The sequence below is a fragment of the Saimiri boliviensis genome, chromosome 2 (assembly GCF_048565385.1).
Source record: "Saimiri boliviensis isolate mSaiBol1 chromosome 2, mSaiBol1.pri, whole genome shotgun sequence".
Lineage (NCBI taxonomy): Eukaryota > Metazoa > Chordata > Mammalia > Primates > Cebidae > Saimiri > Saimiri boliviensis.
In genome coordinates, this window is record NC_133450.1 from 216,044,925 (window position 1) to 216,067,338 (window position 22,414).

At 51.3% G+C, this 22,414-nt stretch overlaps 1 long non-coding RNA gene across 1 annotated transcript; it reads left to right on the top strand.

The window, feature by feature from the left end:
* The first annotated feature begins 6,694 nt into the window (after positions 1-6,694).
* LOC141583783 (uncharacterized) lies at positions 6,695-22,290 on the top strand. Its single transcript, XR_012516676.1, has 4 exons — positions 6,695-11,406; positions 12,352-12,422; positions 20,338-21,305; positions 21,997-22,290. It is a non-coding gene; the product is annotated as an uncharacterized LOC141583783 (long non-coding RNA).
* Positions 22,291-22,414: the final 124 nt, after the last annotated feature.

Here is a 22,414-nt window from a genome sequence, read left to right on the forward strand (position 1 = left end):
ATACCACACACTGCACAGAACAGCCCCCAGCACAAAGAATGCTCCAGCTCCACATGTCAATAACACAAGGTTGAGAAACTCTGCTCAGAGAGACCTGCAACCTCTGCCACTCTCCAGCTGTGTGACCCTGGGCAACTGCCCCACCTCTCTGAGCATCAGTGACTTTAGGAGAACATTGGGTATGGCAATCACGAGACAAAGCATGACACATAGGAAGCCCCCAATAAATACCAATAATGACTGTGTTGCTCTGATTCTTCCCTGACCTTCCTTATCTGTCACTCTGTCCCAGGCCCTGTCACATTGCTTGACCAAAAAAACAGAACCAAGCTCTTAACAGTGAACTTGGGAGAATTATGAGTTTATATTCCCCTGCTCCCTTCTAGCTGTGCCGACGTCTTCAGCTCCTCTAATTACTTATTTAAAGACTATCGATTCCTTGGGCTGCTGCTGGGAGGCCTCGCAGAATTGCATGTCTCACAAATAGCAAGAGAGCCATGGCCTAGCGACTGGGGCTGCAGCCTGACATAACCAGGCAGGGGGTTATTTTCGCCCGGGATGCTTGTGAAATATTCATGTGCTGATTTAAATACCGAGGATGTCAGAGCTGGAAAGGGCCAGAGAGAGCATATCGGCAGAGCTTGCCCTCATTGGGGTGGAGGCAGCTAGATGTGGGGAGGGCGCCTGGCAGAAGCAGGTTCAAGACGGATACCAAGGCCTCAGACTCAGTGTGTTGTGACCTTGGGCAGGTCACTTGCTCTTTCTGGGCCGTTGATTCCTCATCTGTAGTGAAAGGGGGTTGTGAGGCTGAAATGGGATGGATAGATAAGAATAACTCAGTATAGAGTGGGCCTGGAAAATGTAATTGCATTTGAAGTCAGCAAGCCTATCTGAGCCTGAATTTCCTCCTCTGGAAACTTCCTGGGGCTGATAAAGTTATATAAGATGACAGATGTGAACACTTTATACCAGGCGAAGTGATGGCTGACAAATGTTAAATGTGTTTAATTAGCATGTGTTTGTGCCCACCACGTTGCAGGTGTTGTGCTAAGTGCTTAAAAAAAAAAAAAAAAAAAAAAACAGGCAATAGCTTTCTGAAACTGGCAACATGCATGATGGGAGGTATTGTTATCTGAGTTCCAGTGGTGTGCTGGTAAACTGCTAGGGGGCAGGTGAGGGAGGGATTCCTGATTTGTAATGTTTGCCAATTTCCTTGGTGTAAATACTCCCACTATGGTTGATTTCAAGCTACCAATATGGTATCACTGAACACAGAATTGTGAAGAACCTGCACCAAAGGATCTCTGTCTTACAGAGGAGAAAATTGAGGTCTGAAGAGGTAGGCTGAGTACCTTGGCCCAGATAACTGGCTGAACCAGGTCTATCTGCCCCTAAGGCTCAACTCTTAACTACCTCCTAGGGTTGAGTCAAATGGGGTCGCTGAAGCTCAGAGATGGGAGTGACTTGGCCAAGGTCACACCTCAGGGTCGGCTAGAACTAGGAGAGGGCCACACCTACTTTCTCCCAGTTCGGTGTTCTTCCCATCAAGGGCTCAGGCCAATGTGGGGGCCACACATGCTCTCCCCTCCTACCCCAAGCTTGCTCGGGAAGGCAACGGAACCGCACTTTATAAAGCACCAACCCTAGGCTGGGCCCTGTGCCAGATAATTACATGACTTTCACTGATTACTTCCAGCCAACCCATGAGGCAGGAATTCTGATTGCTAATTAATGGAGGAAGAAGCCCAGGCTCAAATTGGTGAAGTGACTTTCCCAAGGCCACAGAGCGAGGACATGGTAAAATTCAAACCCACGTCTACAGTCACCCAAAGCCTCCACGCTATCCTCTGCACCGTCCAGCGCGCCCTCACCCCACCCACAGACTGCCTGACTCACAGAGGGCTTCAGGTGGAAAGCCTGCAGGCATTCATAGACCCATTTTTAAAAAAAACAAACAAAACCGTATCGTCCTCTGCCTCAGCATTAGTGATTTATTATTTATTTATTTGTTTGTTTGTTTGTTTAGAGCTAGCGTCTTGCTCTGTCACCCAGGCTGGAGTGCAGTGGCACAATCTCGGCTCACTGCAACCTCCGCCTCCTGGGTTCAAACAATTCTCTTGCCTCAGCCTCCTGAGTAGCTGAGATTACAGGCACACGCCACCATGCTTGGCTAATTTTTGTATTTTTAGTAGAGACGGGGTTTCACCATGTTAGCCAGGCTGGTCTCGAACCCCTGGCCCCAGGTAATCCACCTGCCTTGGCCTCCCAAAGTGCTGGGATTACAGGCATGAGCCACTGCACTCAGCCCTCAGTGATATATTTTAGAATCAACTATGATTTTTAAATAAATCAGTGATCAGGCCCCATACCATACCATTTGAACCAGAATCTCAGGGGAATCTGACCTCCAAGTGGCTCTGATATTCCAAAGCTTCCCAGGGGCTTCTGATGTGCAGCTGGTTTGGAGAACCACTGTCCTGTGTCCTACTCACCCTTGGTGACAATTGCCGATGGGAAAGCATCAGACTTGAGGGTGAAGAAGGATCCCCAAGTCCTAGTATGCACATGACCCTTGACAAGGCCAAAAATGTATTGGGTAGGTGGTCATTTCTGAGGCCTGAAATGGATACACATTAGTATTAGCCTCTTCCTAACTGTAAGCGGGGACCAAATCAGTTCCCTTGCCCAGAACTGACCTGAGCGCTGAGGGCACTGGACAACCACACGACTCTCCCCCAGCTCAAGAGTGTCTTTCCCTGTCATTTATCAATTGACTCACTGCGTGTTTCAGATCTGCCTCCTGGGGACCCTATACTGTATTGCATGGGTGTTGGGGAGGCACATAGCTGCCTCCCTCACGGGATGTACAGACTCATGGTTGTAACTAGACAAAGATTACTGTGCTCACCACAATTCCTGGGAAGAGAGGCTGCAGTGTAGACCCTCTCCCGTCTATGAAATCTATAGCAGAGGGTGCATTGCTCATGCCTGGTTTGTGATGGGCTCAAGGAGGAGTTGAGTTTTACACTGAGGTCAACATCTCACAGACAGAGACATGCATAGAGGAGAGTGTGGAAAACGGGTCTCAGGGGGTTTGCAGAAACAGCAGGGTTGGCAGGCTCTGGCTGGGTCCAGAGGCTTTTAATCTAGTCCTTGCAAGCATGAGGAAGCACCGGAAGGAGCTGTGTGTGGTATGATGGAGTACAATGAGGCTGTCAATGATTCCCTCGCCTGGGGAGGTGGGGGAATCATCGTGACCATTCATTGAGCTGTGCTCATGTGCCAGATTTTGTACCACGCAAGCCATATGCGTCATGTCTCAAGTCCTGGTAAACATTTTACAGTTTAAGAGACCATTATGCTCATTCTAGGGGTTAAGGAAATAGAGGCTCAGAGAGGTAGTGTGACCTCCCTAAAGACACACAGCTGGTATGTTGCACAGCCAGAAGTTTTTGTTTTGGGGGGTTTTTTTTGAGACAGGTTCTCACTCTGTAACCCAGGCTGGAATGCAGTGGTGTGATCTTGGCTCACAGCAACCTTCGTCTCCTGGGCTCAAGTGATCCTCCTGCCTTAGCCTCCAGAGTGGCTGGGACTATAGGAGCGTGCCACCATGCCCAACTAATTTTTAAATTCTTTTATAGAGACAGGGTTTTGCCATGTTGGCCAGGCTAGTCTTGAACTCCTGGGCTTAAGTGATCTGATCTGCCCGTCTCAGCCTCCCCAGATGCTGGGATTACAGGCGTAAGCCACCATGCCTGGCCAGAGCCAGGATTTGAACCCAAGTTTTTATGATTTGAAAACTCAGGCTCGTAGCCCCTACACTGTAGAAGCTGCCTTGGTGACTATTTCTCCCTTACTAGAAGGCCCTTATGCCTGCGGTTAGAGGAAGGGACAGAACTTGTGTGCGCACCAGGCCACCTAACAATGACATACACACAAGATGAGCATTCTCAACCCCACGTTATGGTGGAGGGACAGAAGTAAAGGAACTTGCCCAAGGTCATGGATGAGAAATAGCAGAACCGGGACTGGAGCCCAGGCTCTTTACAGCCCAGGGTCTTTGCCTGGCCTCACCTGCCTTCTGCCCCTGCTACTCCTTCCATGATGGGGGAGCAGACATCCCAGGCTGGGTCTCCAGAGCAGGCCCAAGTCTGGGCCTCAGGGCAAGGTCATTGGGAAGCCAAAGAGGGAAATCTTTAAATAGTGTCAGGTTAATTGCCTTTGCGGCAGAAGGAAGAATAAAAGGAAAGGCACGGAAGCAAGGAAGATGGAGCTGATTCCTGCTTAACTCACACCCTCCAGTTCGGCTGAGTCAGCGATGCAGGGAGGCCTCCCTGGCCTCAGCACAGAATTGCAGGAATCTGCAGATCTGCTGGAATTTCTCTGTACTGGCTGGCACGGGAGGTGCCGAGAGCAGAGGAAAACGACTGTTGTTTTTATCCTCCGGGGCTGGTTTCTTTCTCTTTCTCTCCCCGCTCCCACCCGGCTTCTTGCTCGTGTCTTTGAAAGGCCACTTGTCTCTGACTTGCGCAACACTCAACAGTCTAGAAAGCCCCTACAAAGAGCTCTTCGGTCCCCAAAGTGATTTATGATTTTGAAGTGCTTTTTGGATTATAAAAGGCTAACCTACAATAGCCTCCTTACTGCGGCAACATTTACAAAGTGCTTTGCAAGTCACAGTGCATTTTAGAGTTTGCAGCCTCCTTTGCAGCCAAAAGGTGTGCTTACCTCTCCAGAGGGGACTTCGGAGTTTGCAAACCAGGGTCACACCTCTTACTTTATTTAAACTGCAGAACAGCTCTGTGATAAAGGCTGATAATACCTACCACTCATATGGCACTCACAGTGTCCTAGATATTCTTATGAGCGCTTTACATATGTTCCCCCTTTCCATTGGTTCAACAACCCTGTAACGTTGCCGCTATTGTGATACTCATTTACAAACAAGGATGTTGAGGCACAGCCAGGTAAACCTTCTTGCCCAAGATCACTGGGCTGTTAAGGAATGTGTCACCATGCCTAGCTATTTTTTTTTCTTTTCTTCTTCTTTTTTTTTTTTTTTTTAATAGAGATGGAGTCTCCCTATGTGGCCCAGGCTGGTCTCAAACTTATTTACAGTAAGTGGAGCTTGGATTTGAGGCACTGATGTATGATAACATGAAGGCACGTTTTGTAACCATTTTTCAGATGAGAAAAACAGGCCTAGGGCCGTAGCCAGCTCTGTCCTGCTCCATGTGTGACCTCAGACTGGTCTTGACATGTCTCTTGGTCTCTTTTTTCCTTCTCTGCAGAATTGGAAGGATAAGCCCTGCCCTGCTCTCTTCTCAACTCTGAATAAATGTGAGGTGTGGGGGTGGTGATGGTGGCTGGAGGAGGCCAAGCCTGAGCACCTACCTTGGTCTTGCTGCCTGTGCCAAGGTCACTGTGTGTCAGGAGCCTTGCCTCAGTTTCCCCCTCTGGGGTCTGGCTCCACTCTGTACACAAGGGCACCTGGAGGCCTCCCCTGTGACGTCCCGTCTTACAGGTAGAGGGAGAGTAGGGAGATGGGGTGGTATGGAGCAAGGAACTTCTCAGAGGGCCCAGCTCTCATCTTCTGGGTACCTCTAGTGAGAGCCCAGAAAAGTCCAACTCCCCCAGCCACTGCTCAGATGGAGAAACTGAGACCCCAAAAGTGGAGGTGCTCACAGTCACTCAGAGAAGTGGAAGCAGAGGTGGGGCTAGAATTCATTTCCATGCCCTTCCTATGGCCTGTGCTGGGAGCGTGGATTCAGATCTGAGAAGATCTTAGACCACTTGTTCATCCTTTCATTCATTTGTTCATTCATTCACTCTTTCATTCAGCCAGTCAGTCAACAAACATTTCCTGAGTGTACACTCTGTGCCAGATGCTAGATTTAATAATTGTGGGTCTGACTGTGGTTCTTGCCCTCATGGAGTTTATAGTCTAGTACATGTGGCTGTTGAGCACTCGAAATGTAGCTACCCAAACTGAGATGTGTTACAAGTATGAAATACATGCTAGATTTTGAAGACTTAGTGTGGAAAAAAATTAAGATATCTCAACGTTTTTTTTGTTTGTTTGTTTGTTTGTTTTTTTGAGATGGAGCCTCGTTCTGTTGCTCAGGCTGGAGTGCAGCAGCACAATCTTGGCTCACTGCAGACTCTGCCTCCTAGGTTCAAGCAATTCTCTTGTCTCAGCCCCTGAGTAGCTGGGACTACAGGCACGTGCCACCAAACCCGGCTAATTTTGTATTTTTAGTAGAGATGGGGTTTTGCCACATTGGTTAGGCTGGTCTCGAACTCCTGACCTCAGGTGATCCACCCACCTTGGCCTCTCAAAATACTGGGATTACAGACATGAGCTACAGCGCCCAGCTATTGATAGTTTTCTATCTTGATTACATGTAGGAATATTTGGAGTATATTGGGTTAAACAAAACACTAGATTAATTTCTTCTGCATCTTTTTGCTTTCTTAAACATTGGTTACAGAGCATGGTGGTTCATGTCTATAATCCCAGCACTTTGAGAGGCTGAGGCAGGAGGATTGCTTGAGCCCAGGAGTTTGAGACAAACCTGGGCTACATAGGAAGACTCCATCTCTACTAAAAAAAAAAAAAAAATAAATAAATATATATATATATATATATATATATATATATATATATATACAAAAAATTAGGTGTGGTGGCAGATGACTGTAATCACAGCTACTCGGGAGGCTGAGGTGGGAGGATCACTTAAGCTGGGGAGTTTGAGACTGCAGTGAGCGGTGATTGTGCCACTGTACTCTAGCCCTGCTCATTCCTCCGAGAGGAGGTACCTTCTTCCTCTTGCCAGTGAGGAGGCCTCTCTGGGCCTGCCTGAGTAGACAAGTACTTTGGGGCACCACTCTGTGACTGTACCACCTGCACCAGGTCCTGATTCTGCCACACACCAGCTATGACCTGCCACCCACAATGACCCACATGACTACAACTGTGCTATGGGTCTTTTTTTTTTGGACACAGGGTCTTGCTCTGTCACCCAGGCTGGAGTGCAGTGGTACGATCACAGCTCACTGCAGCCTTGAAATCCTGGGCCCCAGCCATCCCCACACCTTAGGCTCCTGAGTATCTGGGACTATAGGTATGCTCCACTAAGCCCGGCTAATTTTTAAAACAATAGAGACAAGGTCTCACTTTGTTGCCCAGGCTGGTCTTGAACTCCTGGGCTGAAGCAGTCCTCCTGCCTCAGCCTTCCAAAGTGCTGGGATTACAGGCATGAGCCACTGTGCCAGCCTGTGCTGAGTTTTGCAGGGAGAGCCCTTGAGCGCATTAATGGCAGCATACAGCTAGCTAGTGGAGGAGGTGGCATTTGAGTGGAGGCCCCCAGGGTAAGGAGAAGCAGCTAGAGGGTAACAGCATGCGGGACAAAGGGAGCAGCAGATGCAGAGATCGGCCCTGCAGAGGCCCCGAGAGAAGTGGGTCAGCATGGCTGAGGCTCAGAGATCTGGGGCAATGGCAGGAGGTAGGCCCTGGTGGTGGGCAGAGGCCAGATCACAGGACCTCAAGGGCCACACTGAGGAGTTTGTTCTTTATCTGGAGGGCAGCTGGGAGCCATGGGAGGTGTGTAAGCAGAGGAGTGCCCGGAAGCCTCAAGCACTCTCTGGCCTTGCATAAGGATTGAGAGAGGCAGAGCCTGAAGCTGACTTTCTCTTCCTCCAAAGAGGTGGCCCCTGGCAGGGCTTGAACTCTCACCAGGTGGAGCTTGCTGGAACTCCAGCTCCACTGCTCCTTCCTTGTGTGGCTGTGTGACCTCGGCCAGATGACCTGCCTCTCTCTGCTTCGGTTTCCTTATCGGTAAAACAGGGATAACGGTAGTGATTCACTCGAGGGTTCTGGGAAGACTCAGTGACGTAACGCTTGCAAAGTGCTTGGCACAGAGTAGGTCCACGAATAGTCCCTTTTCCTTTTCCCTTCCCCACCCCACCTGTCAAACACCATGCCCCCGCTCCTCAGGCGGCAGGAAGCAGGATCGGAGGAACGTTTCTGCACCCGTCAGAGTATTTATAGCTGTATGCTGTCAGCCCGATGTTGTTTTTCGGTTGCATATATATTTTTACATTTTCCACCGTCACACATGGCTTCTCAGTGTGGTTGAGAAGCAGCGGGGGTGGAGGGTGGGGTGGATGGATGCAGAGAGTGGAGAGTGTGGGAGGTGGAGCCAGATGGCCCAGGACAGCACCGAGGGGCGGCTTGGGTCACTCCTCTCTCAGCTCAGAAGCCATCAATGGCTCCCTATTACCCTCTACCCACAGCCCAGGCTCTTTTGCTGTGGGTCCAGGCCCTCCCGAGAAGGCCCCTGCACGCCATAGCTGCCTTTCTCGCCACTATGGGTGTGCTCTACTAAGCCAGGCGAATTTTTTTAAAAATGGAGACAGGGTCTCACTTTGTTGCCCAGGCTGGTCTCGAACCCCTGGGCTTGAGCAGTCCGCCTGCCTTGGCCTCCCAAAGGGGCTCTCTTCACTCCCCGCATTCAGCCACTTTCTTCTCTGAGTGCATAATCCGGGGAAGGTGAACTGCTACTCACCAGCTGTGTGACCTCAAGCAAGTTTCTTTACCTTTCCGAGCCGAGATTTCCTTTCCTGTGAGATGGGAGCACTAATTCCAGCGTCCTGGAGCTGCCGCGAGGACTCAATGTACAAGCGCCTGCCAATGAATACATGGTAGCTATTATTAGGTGTGTTTCAGTTGCCTGTCTCCAGGCCTTTGCACAGGCTGTTCCCTCTGCCAGGAATCCCCAGGCCCCCTCTTCAGGGAGTCCTCCAGGCCCACTGCTCCCCCGCACCTCATCCCATCCTTTCTGGGAGGGGACTAGGAGAGTTCTTTGTACCAAAATTCTTTCTCCTCTAAAAATAGATTTCACACTCTTTGCTTATAAAAATAATCTGCACCCTCCCAGTACCAAGCCTGCCCGTGTTCCTGCTCTATCCTCACACAGTTCCCCGGGAAGTGGGGACCATGTCTTCATTCTACAGGTGTGGAAGTGGATTGGGGAAGGGAAGTGACTCATCCCAGATCTACCCTAAGCCAGACTTCAGACTCAAGGCCCCGCGGTTATTGCTACAGGCAGCCTGACATGGCCTCCCTCCGCTACACAAGGCAGGGTTCCCTTCAGAATCTGTCACATGGGCGATCACGCAACCCCACGGGCTGTTGTGAGGAAGCAGAGGGGCCCTGAACTAGATCCCATGGCTTGGTGCCCAGGGTACAGTCCCTTTACTCTTGGGTCACCGCTTCCAGTCTCAGAGGCCACCTAGACTCCTCTCTGCTCTCTGACCACCTCCTTCCAACTTGAGAGCCCAGGGTCCCCCATTCCCTGCCTGCCAGGGGCCAGGCCCTCGGAGCTGACAGTGTACCCCTACCCTGGCGCCTGAAGTGGGTGGAGCTGGCTATAGAGGTTACTGTTGCCAGGCAACCGTCTGGCAAAAAGTATCTGGCTCCCTGAGAGGAAAGAAAAAGGGGCCTTTCCCTGGGAGCTGGAGGGGAGCAAGGTAGCGATGGAAAGAAGGGTCTCCACGTCTTCTCCACCCGCCGGGGCCTACACCTCATCTTCATCCCTCCATCCCACTTCAACCTCTCACTTATGTATTTATTTAAGATGGAGTTTCGCTCTTGTTGCCCAGGCTGGAGTGCAGTGGCACAATCTCAGCTCACTGCAAACTCCACCTTCCAGGTTCAAGCAGTTTTTCTGCCTCAGCCTCCCAAGTAGCCGGGATTACCGGCACATGCCCCTATGGCTGCCTTATGTTTTGTAGTTAGTAGAGACAGGGTTTCACCATGTTGGTCAGGCTGGTCTCAAACTCCTGACCTTGGGTGATCCACTTGCCTCGGCCTCCCGAAGTGCTGGAATTACAGGCGTGAGCCACTGTGCCCGGCCTCGAGCACTCACTTATTTACTCACCTCTACTCTCATTCATACATTCATCCATTTCATCACTACGCTCACTTACTCCTTAATTAGCTTGTTAATTTATTTACCTGCTGCCTGGTGAATCACAGCTTGACCACTTACTAGCCTAGCCGCAGTTACCCATCTGTGAAATGGGAATAATGACCATACAGACCTCACAGGGCTGTGGTTGCACCACCATGGTGAGCACATTCTAAGTGTGTGTTCTCATGATGATGAGTTATTCTCAATATTTCCCAAGCACCAGTTCTGTGCCTGGTGTCACACGGGGCTCTGCAGTGAGGGAGGTAAATGAGGCCTCAGCTCAGGAGGAGAGACGGATGAGAGCACAGGTGCAGCCGGCATGGGCCTTGCCCATCACCTCCAGATTTCCTCCAATTGTTTCGTGGGCACATAGGGGAGTGTTCAGGGAGGGGGCTGTGGAGCCGGGCACATGGAATTGTATGCTGACCCTTTACTTGCTAATGCTGCACCCTCGGGTGACAGATTTAAACCCCTCTGACTTTGGTTTTTCCATCTTCAAAATGGGACCTGGGAGTAACCATCTTCCTGGATCTGGAGAGGATGCACTGAGTTCATGTCTGACCGTTCTGGGCACAGGTCAGCTTGCAATAGGGCAGCGATTATGGTTCCTGGGGCACAGTGGGAACTGAGCCTCCGCAGGGTGCCGTGAAATCCCTGAGGGCCGGGACCCAGTTTCTCCTCCTCGTTCTGTCTTTGCTCCACCTTCCTGGGTCTGCCTACTGCTATCCACCTCCAGCCGTATGCTCATGCCGTTCCGTCTTCCTGAAATAATCTTTCTCGTTATTTCTCCTAAAGCTCTAATATAGTTCTTGGAGGCTTCAGGCCCCAGCTGGGACGTCTCACAGAGTGAAACTGGGGTAGATTTTTAATAAACTCCTCATTTATCTCATGCTGCAGCCAAGGCCCCAAGACCCCGTCTCCTTTGAGGAGCCAAGTGGGCTGGCTGCAGCCTCCACAAGCGAGCTGACTCCTTAGGGGGCAGAATTTACCCTTTCTCACAGCCTCTGTCCCCTGAGGCCAAGCTTGTAGGGCCCATCTCTGCACATATTCTGCCCACGAGTGCCCTGGAGCCCAGATGACACTCCCAAGAGAGACAGTCCTTGCCACACCACTCATGACATTGAAGGCTGCTGCTCCCCAGTGCTTAGCGCATGGAGATGCATTCATTTTCTGTGAGCACGTTTATTTACTGTGTGGCTCCCCTGGCAGCCTGAACACTCTGCAAGGCCAGGCTCTGGCTCTGGTTTCCCACTCAGTCCCCAGCACCCAGCCCAGACCTGGTGCATAGGAGATGCTTGCCACACAGCTGCTGTGTGGGTGGACGGACGGATGCATGAAGAATCAGCGGTGTGGAGCACATGGGAAATCGCCTTTGTGCTTCCACAGGGAACAGCAGAGGCTGGGAGACCAAGAATCAGAAATTCTGGAGGTGAGTCTCAGCTCCATCAGCCCCGATCAGTGGGGACCCCTTTTTGGGGCTCAGTTTCCTCACTTTTGCCATGCCTACATAATAGTGCCTATCTTAAGGAGATGAGCATGAGCATCCAATGATATGAATTGGGAGACCACGAGGGGAATGATGGACTGCAGGAGGTTGGGGACGGGGCTGATCAGTTGCGCAGATTCGTGCACCACTCACTACCTTTCCCTTGACACCCCTGCTTCCCTAGGCAAGATGTAGGAACTTGGTGAACAGCTTGCTCAGGTGACAGAGGGGCCTGGACGCTCCTGATGGGTCTCTCTTTGGGAGGCGAGCCTCTGACTGATCCTGGATCCTATAGAAGTGCAGTATGGGCCAGAGGGCAAGTCACGTATGCCTCTGAGTCTTGACTTCCTAGTCTATAAAATGAGCGGGAATATAGGATGAGTGTGGTGGCTTATACCTGTAACCCTAGCACTTTGGGAGGCCAAGGTGGGAGGATCGCTTGAGCCTGGGAGTTTGAGAACAGCCTGGGACACATAGCGAGACCCTGTCTCTACAAAAAGTAATAAAACTGGTGCTGTGCGGTGGCTCATGCCTGTGTTCCCAGATACTCATGGGGCTGAGGCGGGAGGATCGCTTGAGCCTGGGAGTTAGAAGTTGCAGTGAACTGTGATCGCACCACTGCACTCCAGCCTGGGCAACGGAGCAAGACCCTGTCTCAAATACAATGTAACACAACACAATAATAAAGCACTGAAATATAATGAAATGGGTGATAATAGAACTCTATGGGGTGGTCCCAAGGAAACAGAGGGACCGGGAAGTAGACGCCATGGCTTGGTGCCCACAGCTATTACGATTTTTCTTGTCAGTCTTGGTAGACTTTGTTTCTTCCATAAAGAGGAACTATTTAGCTGTTTTTTTTTGTTTGTTTTTTTTTTTTTTTTAAAGAACTCTCTGTGAACCAAGACTCCGAGACTCGGACTTCCTGGCTGGCGGGTGATTCTGGCTTAGTTCTCAGTGTAAGTCAACCTTCTACCTCCCACGCAGCATCTCTTCATTCTGTGTCAAATGGCCTGCTGCTTTCCATGGGAGACCTGGGCTCAGCCTATGATCAGGATCAGGGCTCTGTCTGGGACGAGGATCTGAGCTTAGACTGGGACAGAAACGAGGCTCCGTCTATAAGTAATATTGAGGTTCAGTCTGCCTGGGAATGAAGAATCTGCGGATGGCCTGGGGTGGGCCTCATTCAGTGCCAGGATTGGACTCTGTGACAAGTATTTCAGCCTGGGTTCCTGGAAACAGACTCTGGACGCATGTGTGTTTCTTGGGGCATGCCCTTGGGAGATCCACCTGGAAGGAAGGAGCCAGGCTGGCTGGGCAGAAGGAGACTGAACCACCATGAGGCTGCAACTGAGGTTCCTATGAGGATCCCTGAGCTGATGATCCTCTGGAGTTTCCTAGTTGAGAAGGAGCCCCGGTTCTGCAGCCTCACATGGGTCTGGCACTGGCCACGGGCTGTCCCAGGCATGGGGCATAACCCAGTGAGGTAAGAGCAGTTCCAGCAGCTTGGCCCAAAGAGGGGCTCTGGAGCACAGAGTAGCCCCCACAACCCACCCCAGGCCTCGGGCTCACACTGAGGTCTCAGTCGGAAACTGATGTCCCCACAGGACAGGATCTTTGTCCCCAGCATCCAGCACAGGGCCTAGAGGGGCAGCATAAGCCTTCAACCTGCAAAGCGAGGAAGAAGAGGCAGTGTGAAATGGATCCCCATGCCCCATTGTGTGGGCCAGCCGCTTAGCCCCCCACCCAGGAGTTCAGAGAAGGCTGGCCACCTGCTTAAGGTCACACAGCTGCTCAGGGCAGAGCCAGGATTAGAACCCAGGACTGGCTGGGCCCAGAGCATATGGTCTCTCAGCAACACCGGACAGTGAGCTTATTAGAAAGCAAGAGCTGGGGGAAAGGAAAAGAAAGCCCCTCCTCCCAGTTCCCAGAGTGAAGCCCTGGAGCTGGGCCCACCAACTCTGGCCACCTCTGGCTAGCCCGCCAGGACCCACGCCCAGGGGAGGGAGCGGCATCTTGCGGGCGGGCAGCCTTTCTTGGGTAATGAGGCCCAGCCGGCGGTTTGCAGGCCTTACCATGTGAATAATTCATTTGCAACCAAGTCTGGGAATTAGAAACCCTTACTGGATGATTTATTTAACAGGGGCTGCTGCTGAGGAGAGGGGAGGAGGATTTTGAACCATAAAAGGGAAGTGCATGTCTTGTAGATTGATTCAGAGAGGCCCACAGACCCAGGTTTCAGTCCAGTTCTGCCTCCTACCAGCTGTGTGACCTTGAATAAGTGACTGGGCCTCTCTGTGCCTCTGTTTCCTTTGTTGCAAAATGGGGATAATAGAGTTGTTAAAAGGATTAAATGAGTTAGAACTTGGAGAGCACTTAGAATCATGCCTGGCTCATACTAAGTGGTCAGTAAATGTTTGTTGTATGAATAAATGAAAGCTTATATAAACAGGAGCTTAACGGAGCATGTACTTTGTAGCAGGCCCTGTTCTAAGAGCTTAACATGCATTTTCTCATAGCACTCATGTAAATTGGATATTATTATTACATCTATATTAGAGATGAGAAAATAGAAGCTCGAGCTGGAGCTCAGACAGCTGGTCCTGGCAAAGCAGGGATCTGAACCCAGCCAGGCCTCCCTGACTGCAGGGCCCATGCAGTTACCCATGCTCGCATATCACAGATCTGGTGTGCTGCCTAATACACACCTGGCTCTTATTTTAAGAAAAATGTCCCTTTCCCCCAAAGCGTTGCCACCTTCATCGTGGCATTTGATTCTATTAACAAACTGGACAGGTGGTCAGGGAGCGCGTGTCTCTCAGCTCAGGAAGCTGAGGCTCAGAGAAGGATGTGAATTGCTCAGTGTCCCACAGCCCCAGGTGGAAGCCAGGTCTCCCTGAGGCCTCCTAGCAATAATCACAATGTGTCTTATAAGAGCTCAACCCCGGGCGTGTCTGCTCACCCCGAGACTATACTCCTAAAAGGCAGGGGTGGTGTCTCAGTTTTGCCTGATTCACTAAAGGTCCTTATTAAATAGCAGAGGAAGGAAAGAAGGAAGGAAGGAAGAGAGGAAGGAAAAAGAGGAAGGAGGGAGAGAGGGAGGGAAGGAGGCGGGCTAATATAGCAGGTAAACTGTCTCTTTTCAGCTTTATGCTGCTCCTGCCATAGCAGCTCACACCCCCCAGTGGAACACGTGCTCACACACGCCTGTCTGGGGTGAGGTCAGTGTGCCCCCAAGCTGGGCTGCCTGGCACTTGCTGCGAATCGACCCTGGCTCTTCTGAAGGGCCAGGTGTCCTTGGCCTCCCACAGGAGGTGGCACCTCACCAGCTCAGCTTCCCAGACCTTTGCAGAGGGGGTGGTGGGTTCGCCAAGCCTCTTCCTGGATGTGAGCCCAGGGACATGGCAGTTCTGCCCCGTCTGCAGGCTGGTGGGCCTCCTGGGCTGTGAGGTGTGCTGCGTACACACGTGTTTGGGTGTTGGTGATTGCATAGGGGTCTGTGTGTCTGTGGATGTGGGACTGGTGTGTTTGTAGATGTGTACTAAGGATATTTTTGAGTCTTGTAGGTGTGTTGTGTATCTCTGCACATATTTGCATTTGTGTGTGGGGGGGTGTTCTGTGCGGGTGTCTGTAGATGGGCATTTAGATTTGGAGTGATCGGATAGGTGTGTGACTGTGTGTGTGTGTGTGAATGTGAATAAGTTTGTGTGTATCAGGGTGCTCTGGGGGGATTGTGGGGATGTACACACACATCTATCCAGACAAGCTTATGTCTGTGTGAGCTAGTCTGTGTGTGTTTATAGAATCTTGTATGTATGCAGATATTTGCATAATTGAGTTTGGGGAGCATTTCCTGTATGTGGTGTGTGTGTGTGTACTATGTGATGGGTGATGTGTGTGTGGTATGTGATGTGTGGTGTCTGTGGGAGTATGTGTGATACCTGTGGTTTGTATGGTATGTGATGTGTATGAATGATACGTATGTTGTGTATGATATGTATGATATGTAGGGATTGTGTGATATGTGTTGTGTATGTGTCCTGTGATGTGTGTAGCATGTGACCTATGTGCTTATATGATATGTGTGGTGTGTGATGTGTGAGGGTTGCATTGTGTGGTGTGCATATGTGGTGTGTGATGTGTGGGTATTCTGTGTTGATATATGTGTACATTGATGTGTGAGTCATGATGTGTGCAAGTGTGTATGTTGTGTATGTTAGGTGTGTGTTGTATGTGTATGGTGTGTGTGTGGGTTGTATGTAGTGTGTTGTGTATTGTATGTTATGTGTGTATTGGGGTGTGTATGAGGGTGTGTGGTGTGATGTGCGTAGGTGTGTGGCATATGATGTGCCTGTGTGGGTGTGCTGTGCTGTGTGCAGGTGTGTATATGATGTATGTCATATATGTTATGTGTATGTTGATGCATGTGTGTGTGATGTGTGATGTGTGGAGGGTGTGGTGTGTGCGTTGTATGTCATGTGATGTATGTGATGTGTTATGTATAATTGTGTGGTGTGATATGTGTGTGAGGGTGTGTTGCATATTATGTATATGTTGGTGTATGAGTGTGTAGTGTGTGGGTATATGTACATGATGTGTGTGCATTGTGTGATATGTGTATTGTGATGTGTACAGGTGTATGGTGTGTGATGTGTCTGTGGGTGTGTGTATGATATGCGCAGATGTGTGTTATGTGTGTGTTGTATGATGTATGTGTGTGTGATTGTGTTATATGTGTGGGTATATAATGCATAGGTGTGATACATGCGTGTGTGTGTTATGTGTTTTGTGTATGTGGTGTGATGTGTGGGGGTTGTATGTGTGCAGTGTGTGTATATTGTGTGATGTGTGTGTAGTGTATGTTGTGATGGTGTGTGCATGATGTATGTGTGATGTGTGTGTTGTGATGTATGTGGGTGTATAATGTGTAGGCGTGTGTGGCAACATGTACATGTGTGTGTTATGTGCGTATAATGTGTAGGCGTGTGTGGCAACATGTACATGTGTGTGTTATGTGCGTTTTGTGTGTGATGTGTGGGGGCTGTATGTGTGTAGTGTGTGTGTTGTGATGTATGTGTGTGGTGTGTGGTGTGTGTGGGAGTCTTGTGATATATGCAGGTGTGATATGTGTTGTATGTTATGTGTGGTATGTGATGTGCAGGGGTTGCATGTGTGTGGTATGTGTGTTGTGATGTATGTGGATGGTGGTGGTGGGGGAGGTGTGGACAGGCACGGCGTGTAGAGAGAGTGGTCCAAGCATGAAGATCGGAATCTTTGCCATGTGATGTCAGTCCGTGCCCCTCTCAAGCCTCAGTTTCCCTGTCTGGGCAGTGAGAGCCATGTTGGTCAAGGGGGCTTCCAGTTCGGGGCACTCAGCCCCACGGAGGAGGCAGCTTTCAGAGGGCTCTGCCAGCGTCTCGGGCATGTCTCCTGCAGGTTGTGAAGTCCTTTTGGCAGAATCTGGGCTTGGGCTTGCTATTTCCATCAGATTTAATAGGAAAAGGGTTTCCTGTTTCGGTGTCTCCATTTGTTATTCATTTCTTGTTTTTATAAAATGTTAAAAGATGGTGCCATTTGGACTCAAGTAGAAATGCCAGTCACTTTCTCTAAAATTGTCATCCTGCCGCTCCCTGCTCTGCAGCTGGGGTGATCCTTCCCAAGTGCCGAGCTGCCTGGACACCACCCTGCAGGGGTTCTTCCGAGGCTCCCCTGCTCTCCGGTGGTGGGGGACTCCCAGCAGCCCCTCCTCTCCAGCTGCTTCCCTGCTCTCTGCCCAGCAGCCACGCAGCTCTCCGTTCCCTTCCATGTCCCTGCCAGCCACCCCTGCCTCCAGGCCTTTGCCCAGGGACACTCCCTTGGCCTGGAATGCTGCTCTTCTCACTCCTGTCTCTCCCCTCATTTCCTCTGGCCAACTCCTCTCCATCCTTCCCCCCAGGATGCTCTGGGGAGGATCAGGCTGGAATTCCCTGTTCCCTGTCTGACTGTGAGCTCCCCAAAGATGGGGAATCTGGTTCTCCTAGTAACCCAGCACCTACCATGTTGCCCAGAGCACAGGAGGTAAAGAAACACTTGGCGAGTGAATGACTGTCTGAATGAATGGATGACATCCTGTCCAGCGTTAGCTCCTGTGGCTGGAAGACTGGAACCCAGAGGGTGATGGACTTTCCCAGTTCACCTTTAATCCTGCCGGATGTGTCTCCCATTCATACAGCAGGGAGCTGAGGCTGGAGGATCTCTTGAACCTGGGAGGTTGAACCTGCAGTGAGCCAAGATCGTGCCACTGCACTCCAGCTTGGGTGACAGCAAATACCCTGTTTCTAAAGAAAATTAAAAATTAAAAAATGTGGCAGCCATTCATGCTCTGGCCCCACCCACTAAGCTGCTTTACTCCCAACCCCCAACATTCCTGTAGTGGGGAGGGGAAGGTGTCTCAGGGTTATGCGGGGTTGGGGGGCGGCTCATGGGAAACCCCCCTTACCTCGGTTTTTGTAGGGAGGCTCAGGAAGGGGTTTGGAAGCGCTGCTGGTGCTCTTTCAGCTCAAAGTCCATTCTGTCCCACCTGGGGTGCTCTGGTCCCTGCGACCTTGGGTGCGTCGCTCCCCTTCTCTGTAGGGGCCGGGGGCAGGGGCAGGGTTAGAAGGGCACAGGCTGTCTGTACTTCTTGTCTGCAGCCCTAACTTCTGCCTCCACCTGCTCCCACCTCCAAAGGGCTCCTCTCCACTGCCAATTCGATGGCTGCAGGATGAGGTGGCCCAGAGACAGTGAAGACACTGAATTTGGGCCAGGCTCCAAGAGGAGCCCCAGGACCTACATCTGAAAGGTGCGCTGGGTTCTGTCCCCTTCCGGAGCGGGTGGAAACAGCTGGTTGGAAAGGGGAGCCTGCGCTTATCCTGGAGCTCCCTCTAGTGTCTGTAGAGGACCCTGCAGCCTGGTCTTCAGCCAGGGAAGACTGGGTTTGTCCTGGCCGCCCTCCCCAAGCCGTCTTGCCACTCCCACTCTACCCTCACTCCTGGGGGTTCCCCAAGCTGAGATCCTGGGGGCACACTATGGCTGTTTCCCGTTTTTTTCAACCAAATTCTACTGTTCCTAATGCTCAAATGCCCACTCCTGTTCTTCATCACTCCAGCCAACCCTGTCCTGATGTAGGCTTCCTGGCCTTTACCTGGATGATTTCCACGCGTGCACTTCTGCAGCGCAGCTCTCACACTCTTCACAGAGGGAACTTGGCCACATTCAAACCTGGCCCTGTCATTCCTCTGCTTTCACCTCTTCTATGGTTCCCCAGTGCCCTGAGGACACAGTCCGAATCCTCAGCACCTTACAAAGGCTGGGTCATCTGTCCTCTGCTGACCCACCAGCATCCTGACCCTGGGTAATGATGACCTGGCTGCATTTCCTGAAGGTACAGTGGGCTTTCTCACACCTGACTTTGGCCCGTGCTTGGTTTTTAGCCAGGTATGCTTTCTGCCTCTTCTCTACTGGGAAACTTTTTTTTTTTTTTTTTTTTTTTTTTTTTGAGACAGTCTTGCTGTCATCCAGGCTGGAGGGCAGTGGCATGATCCCAGCTCACTGCAACCTCTTCCTCCTGGGTTCAAGCGATTTTCCTGCCTCAGCCTCCACGAGTAGCTGGGACTACAGGTGCCTGCCACCACGCCAGGCTAGGCTATTTTTTTGGTATTTTTAGTAGAGAGGGGGTTTCACTGTGTTAGTCAGGATGGTCTCGATCTCCTGACCTTGTGATCCACCCACCTTGGCCTCCCAAAGTGTGGGATTACAGGCCTGAGCCGCTGCGCATGGCAGGAAACTCCTATTCTTACTCCACAGTGCTACCTGCCCTGGGCAATTGCCTTTTTGCAGCTGGCCTTCTTTTGGGGCTCCCACTGGGCTCTGAGCCAGCCCCTCCCTGCCTTGTCCTCAAGTCTGTCTATTCCTCTAGACATGAGCTCCCCAAGGGTAAGGGCTGAGTGATTCTCATCTGTGTGCTAATCACCTCCCATATGCCTGCCTTGCAATGGGTACAGATGTCTACACTGGTGACTAGAATAGGGCAGGATCAGTGCTGGGGGCATGAAGGGAAGCCCAAGGGTCTGTGAGAGCCTAAGCCTGGGGGTGGGGTGAGGAGCAGAGAAGTCTCTCTGAGGAAGTGATGCCATGGCTGGAGTCTTAAAGGATCAGTGTGGTGTCAAGAAGCATTCAATCAGGTGGGGGTGGGGCAGTCATTCCCGGAAGCAGACCCTGGGATCAAAGACTTGTCCGCAAAACCCAGCCACTGGCTGTGTGTGTGTGTGTGTGTGTGTGTGTGTGTGTGTGTGTGTGTGTCTGCTGTCTGTCTGTCTGTCTGTCTGTGTGTTTAGTAGGGGAAGAAGGAGAGACGCTGAGCGGTAGAGAGAGGCAGGCAGAGGAGCTGGGGACTGAGGATATTGATCTGTGTTTGTGCCGAGGGTTGAGTTATGAAGGGCTCTGGACATGAGCCTCAGGAATTGAGACTTGGCCTTTGTGCAACTGGGCGTCAACAGCTAAGAGACACCATTCGAGGTTTGAAAGAAATCCTTCTGGCAGTTGGTGTAGAGCCCAGGGTCTCCTGGGCATTGTTCTGGGCATTTGTGGAGGTGCTTTCAGTGATTATGATGATGGGGGGTGGCACTAATAGCAGTGAGTGGGTGGGGCCTGGGATGCCAGATGTCCCGTGATGTTGGGGACACTCCACATAGTGAAGGGTTGGCTCATGTGCCACTTGACTTTTGCATTTCCTGCCAGGCACATGTGCAGAGGGAAAACACCTGTTTGAAATTGTCCAAGATCAGAGCACATGTCTGGTTTGCATAGAAATAAAGAGCGTCTTTGCATGTTTTTTTTTTTTTTTTTTTTATAAAGACCGGATTTGCCAGAACTACACCTTCCATGCACATCGTAGGAAGATGGCACCTTATCTTGTTTGGAGCCTGACTCAGATTGGCCACCATTTTGAAAAACTACGAACTTCATGGCAAATCTTCTCATGGGACTTGAGAGGTGCACACTTCTCGTTGTTTTATTGTGTCTGCTAGCATAGTGTTGTCAACAGGAGTATTTACAATTTGAGATAATGAGTGGTGGCTCACACCTGTAGTCCCAGCACTTTGGAAGGCGGAGACAGGCATATCACGAAGTCAGGAGATCAAGACCATTCTGCCCAACATGGTGAAACCTCATCTCTACTAAAAATACAAAAATTAGCCAAGCATGGCGGTTCACGGCTGTAGTCCCAGCTACTCGGGAGGCTGAGGCAGGAGAATTGCTTGAATCCGGGAGATGGAGGTTGCAGTAAGCCGAGATTGCGGCACTGTAATCCAGCCTGGCGACAGAGAGAGACTCCATCTTAAAAAAAAAAAAAAAAAAAAAATCACTTTAAATTACTTTGGTTATGCATTAATTATTATTATTTTTTGAGACAACGTCTCACTCTGTCACCCAGGCTGGAGTGCGGTGGTGTGATCTCGGTTCACTGCAGCCTCTGCCTACTGGGTTCAAGGGGTTCTGCCTCAGGCTCCTGAGTAGCTGGGATTACAGGCACCCACCACGGCCCCCCTTCCATGCCCCCGGAAGTCGCAGGACACTTCTAGATCTGGCCACAAGGTGGAGCATGCAGCTGCAGGACTGCTGGGGGCCCGGCTGCTGAGGAGCGTGGACCTGGACCCAGTGACGTGTCTGTGCATCTAGAGACCCAGAGGGCTTCGGTTGACTTGCAGTGCTGCCCCCAGCCCCACACTGGGATTGCCTGGGTCTCTCAGGGATCACTGAGAAGCTGGATAAAGAGAGCTGGGACTGCCACGTCAGCCCACTGAAGCCTCTCTGTTTTACAGGTGAGGAGACTGAGGCCCAGAGAAGGAAGTCATGTGCTGAGGTCACTGACTAATCAGTGGCTGAGCTGGGCTTGAACCCAGATTTTTTGAGCTCTGGGGCCTCTGCTTTTCCTGTGGAGTAGAGAGGGGCTTCCACCTGGGGAGAGGGCCGTGTTGTATAGGAGAGGCAGGTGATTAAAGATGAACTGGGCAAGGTTAGGATCCCAGAAACCAAGGGGCAACCCCTGTCCCCGAGGGAATACGCCTTGAGGGCGGGGATGGGGCAGGGGCAGTGGATGAGGGGTCTCCCCAGGGCTTCTTCATTCCTTCCTGGGGTCCCTGGGGACTCAGGGCTGCAGCACATGCCCCGGGCTAGGGTATGGGCCAGGACCCTCATGATGTCCACTGCTCCCTCCCCTGCACTGTGGAGACCTTGCCCACCCCAGATCTCCTCAATGGCTCCTGCTGTCTTTCTAGGCTGTGCCCTCCCATGTCAGGGACACGTCCCAGAGCCCAGGACCTGGGTGGGCTGTTTCCACAGTGACTGAATAGGGAGGGACAATCAGACATGCATTGGCAGGGGCTGTTGGCTCATCTCAGGAAAGTCCCTTCTGCAAGAGGGTTCTCCCCCCACCGGAGCTGAGGGCAGTAGAAGAAAGGAATGTTGTTTTATGTGGTAGTGTCTCTGAGATGACCTGGATTCCTGAACCAGGTCCCTCTGAAGAACTCCTCCAGTCCACTCCAACAAGAGGCCGGCTGGAGAGCAAGCAAACATCGAGTGCAGCAGGAGACTCTAAAGTTAGACAACAAGAAGGACTTCCTGGCAGGGGACAGCCATGCTTGCTTGGTTAGAGCTGCTGTTCAGTGCAGTGAAGTTTCTGGAGTTGCAAGCAGCAGAGCCAGAGATCGAGGTCAAGTGGAAGAAAGCTGGGAAATGTTCCGTTTGGCTGCTGAGGGCTGGAGAGGGTTGGAGGGAGGCAGCGACCACGAGGTGCAGGGCTGAGGTGCCCAGGTCTGATCCTGAGGCCGATGGTGGGAGGAGCTGTGTTTGGCAGGGTGGGGCGGTGGAGGGGAGGGAACTGCAGGAGACACTGAGAGAGTGGCACGGACAGGAGCAGGAGGCCGGGGAG